Source organism: Phyllobates terribilis, unplaced genomic scaffold, assembly GCF_046119375.1.
Source record: "Phyllobates terribilis strain yellow unplaced genomic scaffold, ASM4611937v1 Scaffold_5072__1_contigs__length_54624, whole genome shotgun sequence".
Taxonomy (NCBI): domain Eukaryota; kingdom Metazoa; phylum Chordata; class Amphibia; order Anura; family Dendrobatidae; genus Phyllobates; species Phyllobates terribilis.
Genome location: NW_027367820.1, coordinates 26346 through 32724, shown reverse-complemented (window position 1 = coordinate 32724; position 6379 = coordinate 26346). Strand labels below are relative to the sequence as shown.

The window sequence follows — 6379 nt, the reverse complement described above, 5'->3', positions numbered from 1 at the left end:
TTCTTCTCTTTCACTTATTTCCTCTTTTTTTCATCTCTTTTTTTGTATTTTCTTTCTTTCTTTGTAACGAAAAAGAAGGGAGCAATTTGGATATAAACAACAAGATACCGCTCTATAATCAAACATCGTTAACCACCCCATCATCTACCATTCCCCCAAGCTTGTCTCACAACCACACAAAGTATATATAGAAGTTCAATCCCTTAGATAGGTAGGATATAAATATAAGCTTGGATTACTTTGATGGAGCTAACAAAGAAAGGCTATAAGGCTCAAAGGGATACAAGAGAAGGATATCAATTCAAGGGTAGTCAAGGATAATATGGGCTCATAAAAAATATAATGTCTCAATCAAATGTGATGCACTTTTAGTCCTATATGCAGTCTCAAAGAGATTTAGAAGCAAGTTCTAGAGATAACAAACAAAGAGAGTTCACTCATGAGAAATAAGAGGACTTTGCAATTGTAGTCCAGGAAAGGCAAACAAGCTCACTAGGACAATTATCTAGAGTTTCGATTCTAATGTATCTTAATCAAAGTCCACATGCTCAAGTCAATGTCAAAAGTGTGATCAATCACATCATCATCATAATGCAATTGTAATATTAACAACTAAAACATATTAAAAGGATTCACAGTCAATGCACCATTATAAGAACTCACAAAGGAACATGCAGGGAAAATTGATAACCAACACACTCGAAAAAAAAAATGCAATTCTAAACAACCTACATGCAATGCAAAACAGAAAATACTCCCCTCCCCCAAGCTTAAAACTAACATTGTCCCCAATGTATAATTAAAGAGCAAAAGGAAGAGAAGTACTCACAACGAACTACTCTTGTGAAGGTGGTCGAGGAGGAGGTCGACCTTTGAGAGAAACTCTCCCCATATTAGGTAGATGAAGAAGATGGCCACTATCCCCCAGATCAAGATCCTCCTTCAATCTCAAATTGGATGGAAGAGTTTTCAACTTCACTTTTGGTGCCTCTTGAGTCTCCTCCATGGGGAAGACGTCTTCACTAAATAGGGTCTCAAATACGGTCTCATGCACCTCATTACCAGATTCAAATTCTAAGAGCACATCAGCAAGTAGCTCTAGATTGTCAACTTCAGTCACACTCTCAGTCAAGCAATACTCCAACGGATCATCAATCAAAATGGCCATCAACGATTCTTGGGTTGCTTTTTCAACCACATCCAAGCTATAAACATCATCCACAAAAACAGGCTGCTTCACTACCTTAGGAAGGTTGAATTCCATTTTCTCTTCCCCAATATTGAAGGAGAGAACACCCTACTTCACATCGATAAGAGCACCCGCGGTAGCTAGGAATGGTCGTCCCACTATTATTGGAATAGGAGAATCAGCGGGAATATCTATGACAATGAAATCAATCGGGATGTAGAACTTGCCGATCTGGATTGGAATGTCCTCCAAAATACCAACCGGGCGTGTTGTAGATCTATCGGCCATGAGTAAGGTCATCTTCACCGGTCTAGGCTCTCCTAAATCAAGCTTCTTGCATATGCATAGAGGAATGATGCTCAGACTAGCACCCAAATCACATAAAGCCTGGTAGGTACTCCTCCCTATCACCATAGGAACACTAAAGCTGCCCGGATCTTCAAGCTTAGGGGGCAACTTGTTTTGGATGATAGCGCTACACTCTTTGTTCAAAGAAATGGTGTGGTATTCATCAAGGTTCCTCTTGTTGGATAGGATCTCCTTCAAAAACTTCACATAGGTTGGCATTTGCTTGAGAGCTTCGGTGAAGGGAATGTTGATGCAAAGTTTCTTCAATACCTCCACAAATTTGCCAAATTGGTGTTCTAGCTGAGCTTGGGCTCTCCTTTGTGGGAAAGGAAGAGGAGGCTTGTAAGGTGGTGGTGGCACATACTTAGGCTCTTCCTTCTCCTCTTTCTCTTGAACCTTAACTTTCTCGGGATCATCAATAGCAACACCTTTCTTCTTAAGATCTACCACTTTAGGATCTTCAAGTGGCCTTCCACTACTCAAGGACACAACATTGATTTGCCCTTTTTCGATTGGCCTCGGTTTGGCCCGGAAGATGACCATGGGGTCTAGGAGCATTCTTGGCATATTGAGCATGCAAGCTATCATGACTATCCAGTTTCTTGTTTATATTCTAAAGCTCCTTCATTATTAGTTGAAGTGTAGACTCATCGGATGGTTGAGAACACTCTTGACTTTGCCCCCCCCCCCCCTCCCAAGCGTGGTTTTCATTCCTCCAACTAGAGTTATAGGAATTTGAGTGTTGATCATTCCTAGGTCCCCGATTGAAGTTGCTCATGTAGTTGGCCTCCCCTTGTGTCTCACCTTGAGCTCTGAATTGTTGGCATGATGAAATAGTATGGTCTCTCTCTCCAAAAACTGACAAACCACATTAGATTTACCTCGAGAGGATGAAGCAACCCCATACTCTTTGGATTTTTGAACCGCCAAATTCAGCCTCTTGATCTCTTGTTGCAAAGCATCAATCTGAGCTTGTTGGTGTGTATCAGCATTCACCTCATACATCCCGGCCGCTTTCTTAGGATGTGACCGAGCATCACTATAATAATGAGAATGTTGTGCCGTATCTTCGATCAAATTCCATGCTTCCTCAACATCCATTGACATTATTCTACCTCCAGCTGAAGCATCAATAATGAGTCTGGTAGAACTGTCAACTGCATTATAGAAGACGTGTAGCAAAGTCCACTTCTCTTGCCTGTGATGAGGGCACAACATCAACAATTCCTTGAACCTTTCCCAACCTTCATATAGAGACTCAGCATCTTTCATCTGGAAGGCTAGAATCTGATTTCTCATCTCGGCTGTCTTCTTAGGAGGAAAGTATTTGGTGAGAAATGCATTGGCTAACTCATCCCAAGTAGTAACAGAGCCAAGATGTATAGCGTTATACCAAGCCTTTGCTCTATCTCGTAGAGAGAACGAGAATGTGCGCAAGAATAGTACATCTTGACTCACTTCATGGATCTTCATGGTATCCATAAGCTCAGTGAAAGTGGCCAAATGTAGGTGCGGATTCTCAGACGGCAAACCCCCAAACTGATTTTGTTGAACCATGTTGATCAAAGAGGGTTTGAGCTCGAAGTTACGAGCGGTCACGGGAGGTCGAACAACACTTGAAACTTGCCCTCGGTGATTAGGTGTCACATAGTCACCTAAAGTCATACGCGGCTGATCTAGGGCGTTAATCGGCGGATCTTGATTGCCATTCCCAACCATCTCTTGTTCAATAATATCACGTTGTTGTCTTCTTCTAAAGTGAAAAGCACGCTCAGGTTCGTGATCAAAGTCATTGAGATTATTAGCGCTTAGAACTCGTCTCATGAGAAGGTAACAAACCTTAGGTCAAAGACAAGAGAAAAAGGATCAAATAACACAAGACACTTAGTCGAACTAGTTGTAGGATACAACTAATACTAGCAAATGTCCCCATCAACGGCGCCAAAAACTTGATAGGGCTAAACCTACCCACAAGCGTATGGGATCAATTGTAGCTTTTCAAGTGTCGTTCCCACGAGGACAAAGTAGTATCTTTTGTAACTAAACTGGTAAGCTAAGTCTTAATAAGAGAATTGGATGATTATGCTACGAAAATAAGAAAACACAACTTTTGGAAGGATATGTGAATGAGAAATACCTAGGATCCAGGATCACCACAACAACTCCTTGGTAGATTACAAGATGCGTTTATCAAATAATAGCATGGAGTTGTTTGACGGTAAGCAATCAAATATATCTACTAATTCCTTTCAGACAATAGTAGATGTATCTAAACTCCAACTAACAATCACTGTCGTGCAAAGTTAATCAAGCATAGACTAATAGGCACTTAGAAACTAGAACTAAACCGGGTTAGCATCCACTTTCGTGCTCAACTAAGTCCAACATAACCTAGGTTTCTATGATTACTTAAATCTCCACAAGAAAATACAAGTCTATTCGGGTTCAATTCTAGGTAATCCAACATAAACAATCTCCTTTCAGACTCATGCTATGTCTAATTGAAATCTATAGGTATCTCCTTTCAGACTCAACCTAATAGAATTCTAATTGATAATCTCAATCTCAATAAGAACCCTAGAATCAAATCACACAAGAATCCATGCTTTCAAAGACAAACACAAGAAGATAATCTACCAATTCATTATTGGGATCACCCCAATCCTAGAAATATGGATCTAGCTATGCATAATGGGAGAAACAATCAAAAACATCATAAGAATAGAGAAATTCATAGATCTAGATGAGAATAAGAGAAATACTTGATTCAATCTAGAACATAAAACTCCAATCCTTGAGAAATCTTCAAGAATCTCCACAAATTGCAAAACTAGGGTCTTGAAAGTAACTAAAGAGAGATAGAGAGGGAGGTGGATAGATGGTCTCTAAACATGGTCTAAAACCCCTTTTTATAATTCTCCAAAGGTCATCCAAAAGTAACCCCCAAAGAAGTCCAAGAGTTCCAAGTCAAAACACCAAATCTCGGAAAAGGGGTGCCTGAACTCGGCCCGATACTCGGCCGAGTAGTGGGCCGAGTATCCCTCTAGGGTGGCTCACTCGAACACCGCTTTGTTGGCTTGCTTCCGTCCTTCCTTGAACCCTTCTTCCTTGGGTTCCCGTCTCGCTTATTCTTTGACACGAACACCATTCCATGGATGCTTATGAACTCCAATAATAATGCCTCCAAATCATCAAACAAAGGAGTAGATACCGACTCTACGAAGAAAACTAAGAAAATAAGATAAAACAAGACTAGAAAGACGCAAAACGACTCTACTAAGATGAAATAAACATGACCTAAACTAGACTAAAATGCATGGTATCATCTTTCTTTGGATGGCCGCTGAAACTCTTTCGCTTACTTGGACTTTCTGCCTTCCTTGTAGCTTCTCACTTTTCTTCTTCGAGCAAATTTCTTTTAAATGTTTAGCGTAGCGAGGAACATTCTTGATGAGTTCGAGCAGCGGAATATTCACCTTACACTTACTGAGCGTTTTGAAAATATCTTTGTAGTCGCGGACGTCGGTTTCTAGTAGTTGTCGAGGGGGAGAGTCGCGGTCGAGATTCTGTAAACTGGAGCTAATTCGCGGTCGGAAGGCGAGTCGCGATCGAGATCCTCATCGATCGAGATCCTCATCGATCGAATCTTCGAAATTTTGGGTACCGTCATCTCGGTCGAGAATAAAAGTCGCGATCGAGAATTTTCTACTGAGACAAAGTCGCGGTTGACAATCTGTTTTCGCGGTCGAGAATTTGGCACGAGAACCTTTTCCAGCTTCTCCTCCTCTAACTTTTCATCAAATGACTGTCCTCCGCTAATCATAATGACACTTACATTCTCCCTCGGAGCTGCGACAGTTTGCGATGGAAGCTTCCCCGAATTTTGTTGTTGCAAATTGTTTACCGCCTCCGCTATTTGCGCGGCCTGTTTCTCTAGGTTGTGTATGCTGGACTCGGTTGTTTGAACATGAGTGGTGAAGTGTTTGGTCAAGGACTCGAGCATTTCCCTCATAGATGGTTCATCGGATTTCGGTTGATAAGGGGCGCGGTATTGGTTGTTGTATGGATATTGTTGATTCTGCGCCCCAGACGCGTCTCCCCATCTAAAACTGGGATGATCATTACCTCTTGGATTGTAATTGTTGTTCTCTCGCTGATTGTAGTTGTTGTTGTTCTCAAAACGAGGTCTAGGAGGTCCGAACCCTCCCGCAGCATGTACTTCAGCGATAGTCTGGTCCTGGAGTTGCGGGCACATGTCGGTAGGATGACTCTCAACCGTACAAATACCACATAATCTCGCAGGTCTCTGATTTCCGATGGTGATGTTCTTGATCATACTCTTGATTTAAGCTATTTCACTCTTCCATCTGGGTTCTCCGGAATCCACAGCGTTTATTCCTTTCCTCGTATAAGTCCTTCAAAACTTCTTGTTCCCTCAGAAATCTCATTTAGTCGCGCTCTAGCTTCGGCGGTAGTCAAATTCAGCACACTCCCGTTACACACAGCGTCAACTAACCTCCTTTCATTGTCTAGTAACCCATTATAGAGGTGGGTCACCAAGTCTTTCTCCTCAAACCCATGAAATGGGCAGCTCACATACAGTCTCGCGAACCTTTCAACGTAGTCATACAGCGTCTCAGCGTCCTGCTGTTCCACCATTGCAATAGCTCATTTCAACGCAACCGCCTTCTTGGACGGGAAATACTTACTCAATAAAGCTTTGTGAAGTTTCTCCCAAGTGTTGATACTTCCGGTGGGTAGCAAATAGTACCATTGATGCGCACTGTCTTTCAGCGTAAGACTGAAAGCTCTCATCTTGATTTGCTCATCGGTGACGTTGTT

General features: G+C 41.9%; 1 pseudogene; it reads right to left on the bottom strand.

The window, feature by feature from the left end:
* Window positions 1–835: 835 nt before the first annotated feature.
* LOC141249740 (uncharacterized) lies at window positions 836–1756 on the bottom strand (annotated as a pseudogene).
* Window positions 1757–6379: the final 4623 nt, after the last annotated feature.